The sequence below is a fragment of the Pezoporus flaviventris genome, unplaced genomic scaffold, assembly GCF_033815535.1.
Source record: "Pezoporus flaviventris isolate CSIRO_AGI_PZ_B2104156 unplaced genomic scaffold, CSIRO_AGI_Pfla_v1 ptg000015l, whole genome shotgun sequence".
Classification (NCBI taxonomy): Eukaryota; Metazoa; Chordata; class Aves; order Psittaciformes; family Psittacidae; genus Pezoporus; species Pezoporus flaviventris.
The window spans coordinates 31893690-31914646 of record NW_026892563.1 but is presented as its reverse complement, the minus strand read 5'-3'; the positions used below and the strand labels follow the sequence as shown (position 1 = coordinate 31914646).

General features: G+C 37.1%; 1 long non-coding RNA gene across 1 annotated transcript in view; it reads right to left on the bottom strand.

Annotated features, from left to right (window-relative positions):
• Positions 1-10454, bottom strand: part of LOC133269176 (uncharacterized) — a 71825-nt gene extending 61371 nt beyond the window's left edge. Inside the window, exons 1-2 of the long non-coding RNA XR_009743355.1 lie at positions 10351-10454; positions 8968-9118 (exon numbers count right to left, since the gene is read on the bottom strand). This is a non-coding gene — a long non-coding RNA (uncharacterized LOC133269176). The remainder of the gene's footprint in view (positions 1-8967; positions 9119-10350) is intronic.
• Between the last annotated feature and the right edge of the window lie 10503 nt (positions 10455-20957).

Here is a 20957-nt window from a genome sequence, read left to right as displayed (position 1 = left end):
GTGGACCACCAGGACATAGTGAGACTAAATCTTCCCCTATTATGATCTAGGAAGAGAGTTTTTAGCAAGTTACAACTCCCAGCATGGCACCAAACCAAGTCAATAAAAAAACCTCATTAATAAAATACTGTATTTTTTAGTGTTCTGTATAAGCTACAAGGTAAGAGTGTACTGTAATGGGGAAAGCAAAGGGTCACTGGTAAAAGTGTAATAGCAGTGAAATGAATAAAAGCCCCTATGGACTTTTCAAGAGACTTTTTCAACAATGATTGACCTTCAGTCGTGTTGCTACCTCCATAATATTATCATCAGTTCATATTCCTTTGTGGAGTAGCCGGTAGTGGCTGAACCAAAGTGAGTTAACAGAAATGTGAGCCTTCCTCAGCTGATATTAGGATGATACAATCCTAATTATTAATTAAACCTATGCTGAAGTAACCTGCAGCAGTGAAATAAATATAGGTGGACTGAGACCTGATTTATCCCATGCTCTTTCAAAATACCTTTTCCATTCCACAAGAAACACCCTTCTAAAGGATAGCTTCATGATCTTTTTCTAAAAACAGTGTATGAGGTCATTTAAGGCTTGGAGCAAAGTGATTTTTTGGGTCATCAAGTCAAGCCCCTTCTTATGATGACCACCAAATCATAAAACTCCTTCATTAAAAGCACTGTGGCTCAGCAAATGTGACTAGCTAGGATTTTTGAGCATGTGTGTTTTTTTGTCTGTTTCTTTGGGGATTTTTAGGGCTTCTCTATTCCTTTTTCAAAAATTCTTTCAGCAAGTCATTTGTGATTGTTTGAAAATAAGCAGTTTCCCAGCTTGAATCTGGGTTTGGTATCAAATTACTCCTACCTGCGCTAATGCAAACATGTTCCTTAATTTCTCTCCTAGATTCTCATACAGCTGCTAACTCATGTAGGCAGGCAGGGACAATCTTAAGAAGAAGGATGCCAGAGTATGTAGAAAACTCTTAATTTTCTTACAACCACCTTAGTTCTTAAATGAGATAAAAGCTCTAATAAGTCAGCATGGGGGTCTCTGCCATTAACTATGGAAGCTCAGGAAGAGTAAAGTATCTCAGAACCTAACAGGTATTAGAGACCACGTAGTTCAGATAGTGCAAGTTTCAAATTCCAGATCTTTCTCCCATCTGTGTGGTAGTCAAAGCAAGCCAGCCCTGAGGTGCTAACGCAGGCTTTCTATTCTCACAGAATAGCTCCCCAGATTATTTTCTCAAGATACCATATGATAAGAGATAAGTCTGCCTTTCTGTTACAGAGGTCTTAAGAAGCAATCTATCTTTCCTTTCCTCCTTACCCCATGCTGTTTTTAAAAGAAATCTATTTTTGAAAGCATTCTATTTAGAAGTTTGGTGTTTTGAAATTAAAGGGAGAACTCTGGGAGAGCAGTGAGGAGTTCACAAGGCAAACACCAGACTTTCAGAGTATTTATAACAAACTCCTTAGAAAACTCCTTAGAAGGCTTTTTTTTCTTCTCCTTAGATATCCCTGAGTTTGATATCACAGTAATCATCAGAGGACAATGTTTCCAGAAGTTAAAAACTGCAAATAATCACTTGAAATATGGAAGACAGAGCAAATGCAAACTAGGCTAGCAGAAAACTTGGTTTTCTGGACCTGCCCACATCTGGACAGTGAATAACAAATACACAGTTGGTTCCACACAGCCACTTGTGTGCACAGTCAGGCAGCACGTAGGTGGAAAACATTCTGCTGAAAAACCAACCAACCACTGTCTTAACCGCATTGGTAAGCTGTTCTCAAAGGGAAACAGCCACAGGAATAAGGGATAACCTAAAGTTAGGGATCAGTAAAAAACAGTCATATAAAAACCATCATCTCAAGAATTACGTGGAGCTTCCTATCAGCATCCCTTTGAAAAATTTATTTTTATCCTCATGGCACAAACAGGATTCCAGACATGCTTGTGAGCTAACTCTAAGGCACAAGCTATAGGGCCTGAATGCCTTTAGTTTGATGCTTCCAGTACATACATGCTATTCTGAGGATCAAGAGAAGGCCTTTAGCTAGTGTAACATAGCTGTAGTTTTCTACACTCACTGAAGAGTTTGCCTTCTCTATATAATAGCTTGAAATGCAAGTTCAGTTAAACATCTACAGCCCATACCCCACACAAACAATTTGACAATAAATACCGGGCTACATCAGTAACACCTAAACAGCAGGCTATTGGCACTGCTCTTGGCTACAATAAAGTAAACAGCTGAGATGCAAATGGAAGTACTTTCAGTGTACTGGAGAACCCAAGTACCACACTTATTTTTACATTTGGTCTGATACATTAGAGAATATTAACATATCAAATGACAAGATGATAATCTGTATCCACAGCTGCTGAGAGAAAATTCAGATTGGGGGATGAGGGAAAGGAAACCCTGCAATAGCAATAGCAATAGCTAGAAGTTCAGAAGTTTCATAAAAGGTTCCAAAACCCAAACTACATCAAAGAAAACAAACCCTAATGCACACAGAAGGAGAGGTTTGTGACACTAACCTGTTTCTTATAGGGACCTAAACAAACAAGTTAAGGTTACTTATTGTCACCAGAGAAGTGTGCTAACTTAAGCTTCAGTGATGACAAATGCAAAATATACTGCTCGTGTTTTTAATTTACCATAATACAGCTGTCTAGAATTACGTTAGAAATTACAGTGCAAATAAGTCTGGCCATCATATTATTTGTTGCACTCTTATCCCTGGCAATACCTCAAGGTCTTCCTTCAGAGTGCAGTGAAAAACAGAGTTGAGGATTTTGCTAATAACCTCCAACTTTTTTACTAGTGTCTTCTCTATACTTTCACACCATCAGTAAGAAACTTTCTTTCCCCAAGAAACAAATGAAAAAGAACAGAATCACCTAGTCCATTAAACTTTTACTAGAACAGCTTAATTTAAAGAGGGAAGGCATACTCTTGCATATATCTACTATCAATCAACACTCATGTTCATCTACTGTAATCCAATTATAATTTTTTTAGTTGAGATACCTATAAGAATTAAAATTAACCAGTGATTTTCCATCTTTATCTGCTTGTATACACTGTACATAGCCACAAAAAAAGTGTAAGTGAAGCAGAACATTTGTTACAGAACAGGTTTGTAGTAAAATGAATATTTAACTTGTCAAAGCATCCACTACTCTCCCCTCACCTACACAGCCCATGATCTCATCACATAAGGTAAATACATTGGACAGTCACAATTTGCCCAGGGTGAATCCATAAAATCTCACTGTACCTGAGCACATCCAAGTTGGTAGCAGTGGCAAGTTCTGCCAACAGACTCAAGAAAATGAAGGTAACAAGTCACATCCAGGGACCATCCTGGACACCAACTCAGGAATAGCAGGAAATGAGTCAGGAGCAGCCTCTAATATGTCCATGAACCAGTCAAGAGACAGGGCCAGAACCAGGAAAAAACTACTCACAGCATAGGTCTGAGATCTGTACAGTCAGCAACTCAAGACAGCAGAGAACAGGACTGAAGACAGACATCTACGTGTGACACGGCTCAGAGCAAGACTGGTCTCCTGAGCCCGTGAGCAGTGTAGGTGGGGTGTCACAAGTGAGGCTAGTCAGAGCTCATTGGTGCACTCAAGGCCCTGAGAATTGATCAATTGCCTCATTAAGCTGTGCTTTTCTTACCGTTTTTGCTTCTAGAAGCACTTCTTGCTTGCTATTTACAGAAGTACTCCTATTACCCATCATGTCCCTCTGTTTCAACTTCACCTGAGCTCTGTTTTTTGTAATCTTGTCCATGCACATTGAAACAATGTGCCTATAATTCTCCTGGGTAGCCTCTCCCTTCTTGCACCTTCTATGTACTTCCTTTCTGTATAGGAATTCAATCAGGAGGTGCCTATTCTTCAATGCAGGTTGCCTTCTACACATGCACTAAGGAATCAACCATGCTTGTGGTTTGTGGAGGTTGTCCTAGAAGATTAGCCAGGTCTTCTCTGCACCTTGGCTTTCCAGAACCCTGTCAGAGTCCTCACATTCTTAAGACATGCAAAAGATTTTCCTGCTCTCAACCCACCTAACTCTATAAACTTTTTATTATTGGAACTCCTTGGGTGATAATATTGGCCTCTTAACAACAATATGTATCTTCTAGAGAAAATCTTTGCCCTTTTCAGGCTGGCTTCAGACTTTTGTCTGATACTGTTATGGTTTGGTAGCTTGACTCTGTCCATCATCTGGAGCAGACTGGCTACCAGTGTGACCTTGGAGCAAAAAACCAGACATCCATGTGGGATATTGCTGAACTTGGCATACATAATATTTTCTGGCTGATGTTGAGCTTGCCATCAATCATTCCTTTCAAAATAGTCCTAAAAATTAATGATAGTCAACTTTTGTACCCTAAGCACGTCATTCCAAAAACAAACGCGGTCTTTCAGGGTTCAGTGCTATCACAACTCTTAGTTCAGAAAATGCACATGTAAAGTTTTGAAACTAAGTTATGTGGTTTGCAGTATAGCTCCTTATAAATTTCTGGCCACTGAGAATACCAGTGAGCATATCAGAGAGATGGGGTTGGATGAAAACTGGGAGATGCATAGTAAAATCCAGGAAGCACAGGAGAAATGCAAGATATAATACTGTTTGCTTGTTAGCTGAGAGTATTTATAAATCTCAAAACATTTCCATTTTTAAATTCTGTTTTAACTCTTCAGAAGAAGCAGCAAGCAAGTACATTATACCGGACTTCTACCACTACACAAGTTCTTAATATCTATAAAATCCATTTTAAGGATTTTCATTATGATGCATGGACTTGATTATATAGATTCCAATAACTTTGTTTTGTCATCTGGCTTTGTTGAGATGGTAAACTGATGCTCTGTGTTGTCAGAATGTTCCTGGTTTAGAAATAAGTTGTATTTCAATTCTTGAACAGTACATAGATGCTATAATGACACATGCAATATAAATATTGCATACAGAAATGACAGATGCCAAAGCTTGATGTGTATTTTCTATGAAAGACATGTTATGGTGTTCCTTTCCAGTTAAAATATCACTACAGCCAGTGAGTCCTTGTCAAATATATTTTTTTTACAGCAATACCAGAAAAGTCTTAAATAATGCAATAATCTTCTTCAAACATGGTAGATCTTCTTAGCCTTGTTTCTCATCTGCCCCACAGAAAACTTAAGTCTTTAAATCCCCCATCAATAGCTAATTTGCTGCCACCTGCCAAGCCACCACAAATAATCTAACACACTACTCCATTTAGAGAATCTTTTGATTTTTTAATTCTTACAAACTCTAGCAGTTTGTAGTTTAAAGAGTCTGATGGAGAGTGACAATACAGGGTCCAGATCATGAAAACACTGTTGCTGTAACTAATGGACACAAAATAAGAGTCTAAAAGATAACTGAACACCCTTTTAAATATCACCACCAGCTAAAGTATTTCAACTGTTTCCCAGAACTTTCCAATTGTGGGCGGTCTTTTTCTGTTGTTTAAAGTCTCACATTTTGGTGGGTTTTTTTTATCCCTTGGCACCATACCATGATATTGAAAACTGCAGACAAAGTGAGATGAATGTCCTAAAAGCTTACATACCAAGTGAATAGTTTATCAAGAAGCTATGGCCATGCGCAGCTCTCAGGTCTTTCTCCCTCCTCTGTTTTAGGAGATTTAATAATAATTTGCATAGTAAGTAGAGAAAATGAGATACAAACTACTACATCAATCTGGACTCATTTGAGAAAAACACTAAGACATAAATCCAAAGCAATACCAGTGAATCTGCAGGTCCAGTACTTACCATGAGCTAACAAAATTTTCCAGAGTGCAATATCCTTCAGTACTGCCCTAAGATGAAAAATAAGGAATAAGATATTATAAATGATAAAGAAGGACATCTGCTCCTGCCTTATTTTCCTTGATCAGATATCAAGCCTTCTTCATATTTTTTTCTTTTTTCATTTTATGAGCAGGAGGTTGGTTTTTCTTTCTTTCAACAGAAAATGTCAGAACTTATGAATAAAGTAATTTTTTTGTTAAACAGACCTTTCTTTTACACCTTATTTACATTCAAAAAGCTTTTCTATGCTTTTTTGTATACCTGGCAAGTTTGAGCATATTGCTTATAACTTAATCTAATATGTGGTTATTATCCATATGGTAATGAATGAGGAAGAGAATATTACTTTGTTCTTAACCATTGCCAAGTCCAGATGATATAGAATCATAGAATAGTTAGGGCTGGAAAGGACTGTAAGATCATCTAGTTCCAACCCTCCTGCCATGGGCAGGGACACCTCACACTAGACCATGTCACCCAAGGCTCTGTCCAAACTGGCCTTCAACACCACCAGGGATGGAGCATTCACAATTTCCTTGGGCAACCCATTCCAATGCCTCACCACCTTCACCATAAAGAACTTCTTCCTTATATCCAATCTAAACTGTTTAAGTTTGAACCCGCTACCCCTTGTCCTATCACTACAGTCCCTCCCCAGTGTCTTTATAGCACCCCTTCAGATAAAGGAAGGCTGCTATAAGGTCTCCAAGCAGCATTCTCTTCTCCAGGCTGAACAGCCCCAACTTTCTCAGCCTGTCTTCATACGGGAGGTCCTCCAGTCCCCTGAGCATCCTCAGGGCCCTCCTCTGGACTTATTCCAACAGTTCTATGTCCTTTTTATGTTGAGGACACCAGAACTGCACACAATACTCCAGGTGAGGTCTCACGAGAGCAGAGTAGAGGGGCAGGATCACCTCCTTCGACCTGCTGGTCACGCTCCTTTTCATGCAGCCCAGGATACGGTTGGCTTTCTGGGCTGCAAGTGCACACCGAAGCCGTCTCATGTTCATTTTCTCATTGACCAGCACCCCCAAGTCCTTCTCTGCAGGGCTGCTCTGAATCTCTTCTCTGCCCAACCTGTAGCTGTGCCTGGGATTGCTCCGACCCAGGTGTAGGACCTTGCACTTGGCATGGTTAAACTTCATGAGGTTGGCATCAGCCCACCTCACAAGCATGTCGAGGTCCCTCTGGATGGCATTCCTTCCCTCCAGCGTATCAACCGAACCACACAGCTTGGTGTCATCAGCAAAGTTGTGGAGGGTGCACTCAATCCCACTGTCCATGTCACTGACAAAGATGTTGAACAAGACTGGTCCCAACACCGATCCCTGGGGGACACCACTCGTTACTGATCTCCAGCTGGACATTGAGCCATTGACCACAACTTTTTGCATGTGGCCATCCAGCCAGTTCTTTATCCACCGAGTGGTCCATCTATCAAATTTACAGACAAGGATGTCATGCAGGACGGTGTTGAATGCTTCACACAAGTCCAGGTAGATGACATCAACTGCTCTACCCCTGTCCATCAGTTCTGTAGCCCCATCATAGAAGGCCACCAAATTGGTCAGGCAGGATTTCCCCTTAGTGAAGCCATGCTGGCTGTCACCAAGCATCTTGTTGATTTTCATGTGCTTTAGCATGCCTTCCAGGAGAATCTGCTCCAAGATTTTGCCAGACACTGAGGTGAGACTGACTGGTCTGTAGTTCTTTGGGTCATCCATTTTCCCCTTCTTGAAAATGGGGGTTATATTACACTTTTTTTCAGCCACTGGGAACATCAGCTGACTCCCATGATTTTTCAAATATGATGGAGAGTGGCTTTGGTTAATATCATTAAGCAGAGGAGCCTAGGATTAGTAGTTCTGTAATAACATGTGAACCCTAGCATCTATTTGTAATGTGTAATCTACCACTTCCCTCACTGTGATTTATACAGGTAAGAAGAAATTAGTTTCTTTTAGAGAAGTTTTGAATATCAAAATTATAAGTTTAAAAAAACTTTTCTTTCCTGTATTACAGACCTAAAATAAAATCTGATAGAAGAGGAGTAGCAAGTTTGTGCCAACATGTGCGCATTGACTTTATCTCATTAAGATGGAGAACTGCTGTTTTGTACTATTGAATTTTAGGTTTTCTTTTATAATTTTATTGGCCTGATACCATCTTATCCTTCATATTATTTGTTTTTTTAAAAAAAGCTTGTATTCTGGGCTCTGGTACAAGCCAACCTGCCTACTAATTGTCATTCATCTTGTGCTACTGTTAGTGAGATTAAAATACAGCTTTTAAAAGGAGAAATTTTATATCTGACCCAATACATGCAACTCAGAGAATTCTTCATATTTTTCAGAGCTTAGAAGACATCTCAGAACAGTTGTCTCCTCAACTAGTTTTCTTTCCATGCCTTATAATTCCCTCCCACCCATTGCAAAATATCCCTGAGGCAACTAACAAGGCTACTGTTAATGAGTTGTTACCATTGTCAACATTGTCATCAAGTGTTCAACGTATTTTAAGTTAAGGTAAGGTATAGAATCATGATGTCATTCAGTCAACAGCTATCTCTCTATCACTTATGTGATATCACTATGCTACCCAATTTTATTCAATTCAAGAATCAAACCTATGATTGGAAGTATAAGCAACCAAAAATATTCCCTAAAAATAGTTATTTAAATTTATCCTTAATGCCAAGAGAAGATCCAAGATGTCAAGATGTGGGCTGCGAAAGTAAGATTTCTGCACCAGTTTAAATATGGTCTTGACTTGAAAGTAGCCTGTTAAGAGTTTTTTAACTAGCTATGTATGAATCTGTAAGACACAAGGAATAGAGCAATTTAGTATAGGTCAATCACCTTAGATATTTTGGTTAATCTTTTAAATGTGAAGTACACAAAACAGCAGGTGAGCAGTGGGGTGATGGGACTGGCCTTGTGAGAGAAAACTGGAAACATAGGAAGGGGATGGGGAAGAAGGCTGAGAAACAGGAAAGGAATGATATCTGATATGATATATGGAAGACAAAGGACAAAAATGTGCTGGTAAGGACAAAAATGTGCTGATAGAAACTAAGGAGAAGGTGGCAAGGCTCAATGAGACAATACCTTCAGCCAGAAAATACATAGCTTGGTATTTCAAAACATCCTCCAAAGTTTTTTGAATTCACATCCACTGGTGCCAGCTTGGAATTCCTCTAAATAGAAAAAGATTCTCCCACTCTTTGTCTTCAGGCAATTCTTTGCCTTTTTTATGCTGCTGGAAGCTTGACAGGATGCATAAAGTTATTGTTAATTTTTCAATTATGCATTAATATCACTGACTTCACATGTTTTATTTGTAGAGTTTTTTAGTGCTTCTTTGTGCTGCATCTGTAGGTTATGTTGTGGGTTGTCACTACAGCACACATACGTTCTGCACAGCATCCTGCCTCCCTTACCTCACTGCTATCATCTGGCTGACAACTTTATTGTAAGACATCAACAGAAAAGATGTAATTGCATATTTTTGGCTCCCCAAACAGGCCACATTATGTTAGGCTGTAAAATAAATACATGACATTCGTTGCTTTCCAAATTCAGGATTATCTGGCCTGTGCCTATGGCACTAACACTACATCTGCTGGTGTTATGCATGACAGCAAGAACAGAGGCTGAGAAGCAGTCTCAGAAGCTATCAAAGCTAGCAGCACTGAAAACACAATAATTATATCAATTGGGCAATGCCTCTACAGAGCAAGCTTTAGCTTTGCCTTAGCATTTAATAACTTATATTTGCTATGTCAAATACTAAGAAAAGTCTGAAAGTACTCCTTAATGTCTTGGCTTCACAGTAGGTACACTGTGAAGCAAGCCAAGCTGGTCAAAAGGAATATTTTCTTGTCAGAAGACATCATTTCACCAAAATAAAAACATTCTATAAAAATGTGCTGATTTTGACAACTCTAATTCAGTAAAAACATATTTGTCTTTTGACATCATTAGGAGGCATTAAGACTTTTGTTTTAACATAATTTTAATTCAATAGCATCTCCTTTACAAAGAATGTACATGAAAAATAATAGTAAAAAATTACCAGTATTATTGAAATAGAATATTTCGATTGAATTAGCATTACCTTTTTGAAAAATCATAATGAAATGAGTTCAGAAACCAGACTTTTCTATTCCATAGACCTGAAATTTCTGGCATATTCCTCCAAATATGAAGTTGAAAATCTTACCTCACTCCACTATTCAGAAATAGATAAATAATTTTGTGAAGTACTTTCACAATGCTTTTCTCCAGAAAAAATGATGTTCATAAGCTGATGCTAAACACTTTCTAGAACTCAGAGCAGGTCCTAAAGTGATATAAATCAGAGAACTCCACTGTGACCACAGCAGGCAGGGTTTAATGCAATCAATCATCATGAATGCTCAGGCTTTTCAGGTGCACTTGATGATGGACACTTACAGCATGTTTTATAAAGTTAGCACTTATAGAACTTACCATTGCAGTTCAGTTTGCTGTTCTGTAGTGTGAATTTTTGGCAAGTCACTTAATCATCCTTTGTGTGGTCTCCTTCTGTAAAATTGAAATAATATAATATCATTCAGTCTGGAACTAGACCATATACTTGCGATATACAGATGTTTGCAGACTATGTAGAGCAAATTTGAAATGGCAGCATTAACATATACTACACAGTTAAGGGGAGCATTCTTCAGAAAATATCTTCTAGTATGTGTTTATGGAGAACCTATTAGAAATAATTTCTTTGTCACTCCTACAGAATATATTAAGGTATAAAGGAAAATAACAACTTCCTGCTTTTAGTATTGGGCAACTCTACTGTAGTTCTTTTACACTGATATCTCGAGTTGCTAATTAGTAACCCCTTTGTAATTTAGAATGCCTACTAAATACATACTTCATTATCTCCATTATTTGAACTTCTGGAGAGTGGGAAAGCTCATATCTACACCCCTTTGCAGCAAGCTGGAGGGGGGGAGGATTAAGTCTGCAAAGTGAACTAGTCAGTGATGGTACAGATGCTGTATTGTAAAGCCAAGCCTCATGCACACAGGCTTATTTTTTAAAATTGCATTTCATGTATCCATGAGAGCTAGTTCATGAACCCTTGAAGACTGCCGAGTGAAAGTTATTGACAGAGAAGATAGATTTTGACTAAAACCTGTGAGGAAAAACACCTTTACAAACTCAATAGTTAACAAATTCCTCTATATTGAAGGATTTCTTTATATAGAGCAAGGTGGGCAAACCCTTCAATGGCACACCAGAGAAGTGTTAGAAAGGGACAGTTACTGATTTGCAATTACTCTGTAGACAAGGTGCCCAAACAATATTGATTATTTTTATCAAATTATTATTCTTGACAAATTAATTGAGTCAAACATATTAGGAAATGGTACATAGAGTAGAATTTGATGCCCTCCCCGTTAGCTATATTTCTGATTAAATGCAGTGTGTGGTTCACACCTATGCATGAATGTAAGAAAAAAGTATTAAGTATAGCTTAGAATATAACACTGTTAGTTGACAAGGGAGATAAATGCATGCCAGTTGTTGGAATTCTCTACATGTGGTCTAAAATGCTCAGCAGCAGAGCATCTACAATTCTGACATTCATTAACACAAATTACCTTGTGATGTATCTGAGGAGCCTGTAGCAGCATGCCATATAATAATTGTCTGGTACATAGTGCTATGGATTCTGCAGTGCCTCCCCAGAGTCTGCCAACTGCACAGCAGAAAACCAACAGCTTCTGTGCAACAGCTACGCATGTGGCTTGTTAGTGAACAAGACTCCTTAAACAGTCAGAAGTAAAATGACAGTCTCCATTAGACCATTAAACAGACATTGAGTATTTTCCTTGCTCTCCAGAGCAATAGGAGCTTCTCAGTAACTCCAGTTACATGACCAAAGAGATATAATTGGCCCACAAAGACAAGCCAGGGTCTCCAACATGTTCTTTTCATAACATTTCTTAAGGATGAAATAAAATATTTTGCTGGTAGGAAGCTTCAAAATTGTGGCAAGAAATTCAAAATTGAAAAAAAAAAAAATCTATGCAATAGTCTTCAATATAAAATCTCACAGCCTGAATCTCTTTTCTCATGGGCATACCTATACCACTCAAACTCATGCTACCCTAAACTGTTGTAATAGCTGCATGGACTCTAAGTAAATTCTTTTTAGTTTCATAACTAAATTTCCTTCTATACAAGTATGTTGAACTTGGTAGAATGCCAGCTTCATGTTAGAGTTTGATAATATATTCTATTACAGGTATTAAACAGAAAACAACCTGATCCAGTGATAATTCATGAGAAAAAAAGTAACACAATTAAGTATAATATATACATTATATTGTATATATGCATTGCAATTAGTGATGAAAACAGACTGGCCCACTGGTAATTTAAGAGAAGTGGCTTTAATTATGCTTGTTATTATTTTGTCAGTCAAAATATTTATGCCATAAAACCAAAATAAAAATTTTGGGGGTTTGTTGGGTTTTTTTCTTCCTCAGGTATATATGTGTCGGTATAATATATATACGAAAATTGTTGTCATGCTGTAGTATCACATAGGTCAGTATCAGTACCAGTTACATCACATGTATTTTTCCCTGCACGATTTAAAAATGAGAAAAACCTGGTAGCTAATTTCAGTCTGGACATATCAGAAGCATCAGGTTCAGGATTTGATTTTCTGGAATCATAAAGATTGATCCATGTTATTCCATTTCTTGACAGAATAAACCCTGAGGATTCAGTGGATTTCACTGAAGACTGTTACCTTTCTAATTAGGATACTCACTAAACCTTTAGTGAGTAGTTGTTGGCATAGAATGAAAGATGTTTGTCTACACAGTCTTAAATAGTAATGTTTTCAACCAGCGCATTACTTCCCTTCCTAAACTGTGCTCCAAAGATTGAAATGTATCTTTACCCCCTACAGTAAAAGGAAGCTAGGTCTGGTGTTCAATTTATTAGTACCTAACAGATATATGCAGCTTGCAGTAAATTAATGAACAGGATGTTCAGCTGGGTTAGCCCTGTATAATATAGCTATATTCTGCTTCCTATACCCACTAATTCATTAAATGCCATTGTTAGCTGTGCCGCTACATCCCTCAAGATGTAACTTTGGTGCAGCGAGTTCCCAGAAAGCCTTTGAATACACAAAGATTTTAGTTACAAGTGTTTTTTCTTTTGTTCACATGATAAGAAATGTGCAACCAACCACTATCACTGGGAATTCAAAGAATAATAGAGTGGCTTGGGTTGGAAAGGACCTTAAGATCATCCAGTTCCAACCCCCCCTGCCATGGGCAGGGATGCCTCACACTAGACCGTGTCGCCAAAGTCTCTGTCCAGCCGGCCTTGAATTCATAAACTCAAACTTTTGTTTGGAAGTCAGTGCTGCAAATGCTATCGAAACATAACAGAAAAACATTGAAATTGTCAGAGAAATGTTATTTCACGTCCTTCTTAACCATGCCATTATATGTAAAGAGTAATTGGAGTTATTTTTTATTTGGTACAACAAATATTCTTATATAACAGTGAAATGTTATATATTAGAAACTTTTTTGGGCAAAAGGAAATGCTCGCAATGAGCTAAGTCCAGAATTTATTGCTAGTGTAATTAATATCCTAACCGTCTAACCAAAGGATTCAAATCTAGTCATTACAGGCAAAAGAAAACCAAATACCATTAGAGAAAAACATCTTAATAGAGTTAAAACTGTGGTACAGACAATTCCTAGTATCTAGCCATTCCTCACTGTTAAGGCTTACCCTTCCACTACCCTTCCGGGTTCTAAGGTTTTTATGTTATATTCAACTGTGGGCGCAGAAGGAGCCTGACAGCAAGCTCTCAGCATCCCATGTCCTTCGGAGGGGAAGATTTGATGTTGATGACAGGGGTTTCTTTCTCCTCTTTGGTGGCATGAGGATGATTTCTTCTTCCTACTTCTAGGATCCATCTGGAGCTATTTTAAATGTTTATATCTTACCATTTTTTACAATTTGCATTTTCTTGATTGCTGCAATTCCACTTCACACCTAAATAAACCGTATCTGGAATGTCTTACATGGATGGATACTTCTTTGACACCCTACAATCTCTATTGTTCAGCTCCCATCCCTACTTCTCTTTAATTGGCAGTAAATTATCATAGATGAGCTGCGCATAGTCCTGGGGTTTTCAGTGTCACCATGTGCTAGTTTTCTTACCATGCCATGCACTCATTCCCCTGCACTGCACTCCATTTCCACTTTCAAGCTTCTGTTATCATACTGTGGTGATACTCCTCTACCCACTTTATTAAGAAAAGACCATAAAAGTTTGTTATATGCAGAAAAGAACCTCGCTCGTTATTGGCATATATGCAAAACCAAAAAGAACTTTAGGTAGATCAAAACAAGTCCAGACAAAGCCTAACAAGATTCATTCCAGAGGCCTGAACCGTCCATGTCAGTAGTGTAGTATTTGGGCTACAGTTGCAGAAAGCATTAGTAAGGTATGCAAGAAAAAGAAAAAAAAAAAAAAAAAAAAAGAATGGTGAAATGGTGACAAGCTGGAATTAGCTGCTAAACCAGGCAATAACACCACTATCCTAGTAGTATCAGAAGCATTAAAGAAGGTATGAGCTGCCCTTCCTCTACACAAGAGGATGCAATCACATACCAAAACACAGCTAGGCATCCCCTGAAAACAATATAGTATTTCCTTTAATTTCTACTATAAAGTAAAACCACATACATTATGAAATTGTGGAATTGCCAAAGTGGTTTGAGATACACATGCTCCAAATGGATATCTTCAGGAAATGGTTTAATATTTGACTCACCAAGATCAATGTGACATGTAATTACCAAGAATATGTTTACACAGCTTAGATATTTGTCTAGAGTTCAGAGTAAAACCAATTTTGTAATGAAATACAGTGCATGACAAAGGTGGAGTTCTGCCTTGTGAAAGTTATATATTAACATTCATAATAACCTCATAGGATGGAGCTGCTACCAAAGTGGAGAATAGAAAACAGTTCAAACAAATCACACTTTTTGGCTTAGAGTAAAATGCTGATAACCTATCTTGACTGTGATTGTATGACTCACTTTAATACTGACACATATAGATCCCACAAACCACAGAAACATTTGGACTGTTATTTTTAATGGCCTTTTAAAGACACTAACAATAAATGCAAATAATAAAACATCTTTATTACATTGCAATACTTGGCAAAGAAATTAGAGTTGTTTTGGGTGACAGATGTACTGGTTCTGGCTGGAATGGAGTTAACTTTCCTTATAACAGCTTTTATAGTTCTGTGCTTTACATTTGTGGCTTGAAAAGTATTGATAAAGTGCTGATGTTTTTGCTAGTGAGTATTCTTTGCACAAAATCATGGCTTTCTCTCAAACCACCCTCCATCTCACTGTTCTCCACCCCACAAAGGCCAGTAAGCTGAAGGTGGGCAAGAGGTTGGAGGCAGCTGAGACAGTTGACTTCAACTCACCACAAGGGTATTCCATACCGTAAGACTCCATGCTCAGTAGCAAAGACTGAGGGAAAGGTGGGGGAAGACTTCCATTATAAAGGCATTTGTCTTCCAAAGCAACCAGTATCTGTACTGAGGCCCTACTTCCCAGTGGCTGGACACTGCCTGCTGATAGAACATAAATCTCCTGATTTTATTTTGCTGCCGTATGTGGCCATTGCCCTTTTCATTAAATTGCTTTCATCTCAACCCATGAGCTTGCCCATCTTATTTTCTTTCCCTGTTGTGTCAAGGAAGGTGGAGTGAGACAGCTTCATGGTGGAAGCGTGGCAGCCAGTCAAGGTCAACCCACTGCAAGATATGCATTTAAAAATAGTGTGGTAGTTGTCACTGAGTTCATGTATTTAAAAATAGTGTGGCAATTGCCACTGCATTCATGTGCCATAGAGACAAAAAGAATAAAATTGCAGATCTGAGATAGACTCTCCAAACAGTAGGCATTAATATAAAATGCATATTTGTGATACCATAATATAGAAATAGCAAGAAAGTGAGAAGAAAGAAAGAAACAAGAAAGCAAGAAAGGTAGGAAGCATTCTTCTAGGGCTTCTTTAGCAGAGGGATCAACTGGAAGTTATTTATAATTTCATTAAAATAAATGAAATAAACAACAAAAACTTAGCCAGGTCAAATCCCAAGGTCAATTACAAAGCTCCTGTTTAGTTCAGGTTCTAAATACAAGTATCTAGAAGCCGACAATCAGAAATGAAGTAAAACAAAGTTTAGGAGAGAAATTACCCACCTAATAGAAACTTTCTCAAAACACTGTATGTAATTTTTCTCACTCTCAGGTCAGCTGGGAACTGTTAGGGATCATCCATATAATAAACTCATAATAATTTTCTAGGTTATGATTGTACTACAGTTCACGGGAACACACCATCACACTCAAAGAAGATCAGTTAAATGTATATTTCTCTAAGTTAGTCCAATGTTAATTAAAAGTGAAGTGTAAAATTTATAGCTTGAAGAAAATTAAGAGCTTGTTTTTATACAATCCAAGTTTCTGCAAGCTCAGAAGAACTCTGTCTTTTCCTTTTTTCACACATCCGGCAAACTTCAAAATTCTTGAGTATTTGATAGGATACTATAGCAAAAACCAGGAAGCTACAAAAAGTAATAAACAGTATTATTATCTGATTCTTGTTTCTTTATAATTAATGTTTCGATTACTTTAACAATAATTTAGCAGCCTTTCTATTTTACAGATGGGAAATTGTGTCAGAAGAAAGTCATTTAGTCACAATTTGCTAACCTAAGAGAAGACAGGATGCAATTTGAGTCAGGGATGGAAAACAAGAAAGGTATCCTGGATATCAAACCCATTTTTTCATTTACATTTCCATAGTATGTGGGTATGCACACATGCTACACAGATCTAATTGCTGGTCTTTCTTTTGTTTTAAGTAAATGTTTTATCTTTCCAGGATAATGTTTTTTTAAGCTTAGGTAGTTTTTCATGCTCTTTTTTGTTCTCTGGTCTTATTTTATGTGTTGAAACATAAGTAATCAGATATGTTTTCAAACCATGTATATATGCATATATGTATATACACCAAAAAAATAGTGAAAAGCAAAAGTGGGATACTGAAGGCCATATCCCAATTGCCACTTGTGATAAATTTTTCAATCTGAATAAATAAAAGTTCACTAATCATGCTCAGCGTATTTTATGTTGACACTAGCTAGGTTTTTACCCCTATATTACAGGGGCTACCCTTAAGCTAGGCAAAATTTTCAAGTCACAGAATCTTTTAAGGGGCCTGCCACTGGTGTGACTTCAATATAATAAGGCCCTTCTGATTTGAGATTGGTAGGGGTTGGAGCTCACAACTCACAGTAACTACTAAGCATACAGAAAAAATAACCAAAACCCAACCAACCAAACAAAAATCCTCTAAACCACTCACTTGTCAGAAAACAATTCTGTAATTAGACATAGAAAAGATAATGCTTCAAAAACAGTCAGTAAAACAAAAACCAAAAACCAAAACCTACCAACCAACCAAAGCCATTCATATGCCAGACATATAACCACTTACAAGATTATTCTGGCAAATAAAATCCTACAGAATTGCCCCTCATAAAAATTTCTAGCAACCCCAAAGTCATGTAGCAAGAATTAGATTGGAGAGAACTGTATCTGTGGGTCTAATTTACCACATCCTCACATTCTTATAGTAATTTATGCATAATAAGGTTCAAAATATTTGTAAAAGATAATTCTCCATTCAGCTACAAACCTAGAAGCACTGACATTTTTACATACTTTACAGTAATATACATGAATACATAAGGTATATTATTATATTAAAAAGTACAGAAGTGAGTTAAACTTCTGAGTGCTGTTTCACTAAAAGTTCCAAAATATTGCAAAGTTTTTCTTCTACTTCATCCTCTGTTACACAGTAATGGTCTGAAATTTCTGATTCCCTTTCCATATACCATTCTTGAATGCACATATGAATTAAACAAAATAAAACCGAGTATTTCATGTGCACAGATTGAAAAGAGACTAAAGGATGGGTCAGAGGTATTGCAATATAAGGGATGTCTTGTAAGAGCTTCCAGGTCTTTTCTTTTTTGAACTGGTTAAGTGCATGACAAAGAAACACCCTTTCCCAAAACAAATACTCTTGACGTTAATACTAAATCCTGCAGGGAAAAAAAAGACCTATACAGAGTCACTTTGAGTGCAGGAGTACTGATTAGCCAGTTGAGCACAGGACAATACTATTTTCTCTAAAGATGTAAAAAAAAAGTAAAAATAAATGCACAGTTAATACAAGCACAACAAAGGAAGCAGTCAAGTAGAACAGTCTGTGTTACAGAACATTGAGATAGCAGTAATCATAACAAAGAAAGTTAAAAAATGGGAAAGGAACTTTCTTCTTTTCCATAAAATATGATACACTGCAAGGGCTTATGAAGGAGAAGCTTTTTAAAAGCAAACAAGAGCTCTATATAAACTTTTCTACTCAGCTTTTTAACATATTATATTGTTTCCAACTTAAAGATTTTCTCCACTGTTAGGACTGTATTAGACATGAATAATGACTTATAGCATAGACTAGCCAGTAGCTAGAATTAGATTGAGACCATAAAACTCAAATCTGTGATGAACCACAGGAATTAAAAGAAGTCGTGCTTCTTAGCGTGATGCCCAATAATGAAAACAACTGGTAAACCAGCATGTTTCTTATTTGAATGACTGAAAATGTCCAGGATGGTAAAAAAGGTGATTTAAGTTAATGTCTTCCCAGGTCCTGATGATCATTCACTGTAAATATTAACAATGGTAGCTAAATAAAAAGTATGCAAATAGACATGAATAAAAAGCCACTTACCTGGTCTAAAGAAATGCTCTATCAAATACTGAAGATCAGGTTCCTATATATGTACTCAAACAGAAGGCAGTGAGGGAACAAGACATGTGCTGGATTTTACTTTAGAATCACTGCAGCAGTGAGGGAGCCTTTAGTCACGACCCAGAGCAACCAGCTTTTCTTCTGCCTTCCTCAGGAAAAGGTGCATAGCTACACACCTTTTGCATTAGAGCTTTTTTCAGTTTGCAGCAGATAATATAGGACTCTGTTTTTTAGTTGCTCCTGAATCTAGCACAGAGTTTCCACTTCTTTGTACCTCTAGAATTGAAACTTGATTTCTGTTATAGAGGACCTCAATCTGAGGATGTAAAATTTAAGCTCACTTCTACTGCCAGGTTTCTTCACTACCGCTCATTTTTAACCAGACCAAATATTTAACTGAATTTAACATGGATTTCTGCTACCCAGGAACTTACTGATATTGCTTTTTTTCCATAAGATCCAAGAGATGGGATTAGATATAATATTTGAATGATTATATTCAAATGTACTTAAATGATTCTGCAGAGCTTTCCTTACCAGGAGAGCTGTGCATGTTCACAATAAGGAACTTGTCTAGCATACTCTTCAGTTTCTTTTAAAACACAGGAAATTGGATAAAGCAATAATGTTTGAACTTCAAAAGGAGACAGGTTACAAAACAAACCCTAGGAAAACATATTTTCCTTCCTCCATGCTTTATTATCACAGTTCGATGTCATAATAGATTTTACAACTATCTATGCAAGAAAAACATGGAAATTCATGAATTCTTATATTATTGAGGTATGAAACCTATGCAACTCTACAATTAGCAATCATTTCTCATTTTATCCAGGAGTTTTTGTTCTCTCTTCTTTACCATATAATCAGACCCAAGTATTTCCATTATAAAATACATACATAAGTACAAAACCAAAGAATTGCTTTCAAACAGAAAAAGAGTACTCAAATGAGTGCTATTTAATATCCTGACTAGAATACCATGAACTAGATAAATTTGAAAGCCTTAATGAAGCAAAACTTCCAAAATAACTGGCATACCCACTTATATATGTAGTGATAGGATGAGTGGTGATGGTTTTAAACTGAAAGGGGGTAGATTTAGGTTAGATATAAGAAAGAAATTTTTTACTTTGAGAGTAGCGAAACAGTAGAACAGGTTGCCCAGGGAAGTTTTGGATGCCCCATCCCTGGAAGTGTTTAAGGTTAGTTTTGATGGGGCTTGAAGCAACCTGGTTTATTGTGAGGTGTCCCTGCCCATGGCAGGGGGCTTGGAACTGGATGAGCTTTAAGGTCCCTTCCAACCCAAACCATTCTGTGATCTCTATGTAAAGCCATAGAATTTACACTGTATAATGAAGAAATTCTACACCCCATCCTGTCAGCTTAAATCAAGCCATGAAGCCTTGTTTCCTGAGGAGAACACAGCAGACCTAAGCCTCTCACTTTCATAGCATAAGGCCCAACGTCGACACTGGCTGATATCAAAATGAAATCTTACACCTAGTCCCCTTCATTGCTTTTGCTGCCACTACATAAATTTGTTATAAGCATCACAGAGAACTTATTTTTCCCTGATAGTATCTTGAATAAGATACTGCTTGAAGTATTTCACCAGGATGCTGAGCCATCAACAATATTCTGTTTCTCAAAGATCCTAAACATATGTTAGCCTTCATAACAATACAAAAATAGCTTAGTTATGTTAATAAATAAGGATCACTTAAGCACATACTTCTATATATTTCTTAATTTAGAAACAGATCAAGAATTTTACAGATCAAGATCATATATCTGTGAATAAAATATCAAGGATTTGGCCTGAGATCAGTTTATTGTTCTATGAATGAGTATTTCTTAAAAGATTGTAGTCTTTAGGTTAAATAAAATAACACTTATTTTGTTAATTATAAAAAAAAAAATGATTCTGGCATTACTGTATTAATTATCTGCATTGTTACCATATCTGTAAATAAACACAAGCACTGTTCTGTGCTAGATGCTCAGAGAACTTCGAGTTATTATTTCTTGTGGAGATGAATGAAATGTAGCTATTTTATAGCCAGCAATATCAACCTGACACAAACAACTTCTATAAGAAAAAGGAAATTAAATTTGATGTTTCATATATTGTTACCATGTATAAATC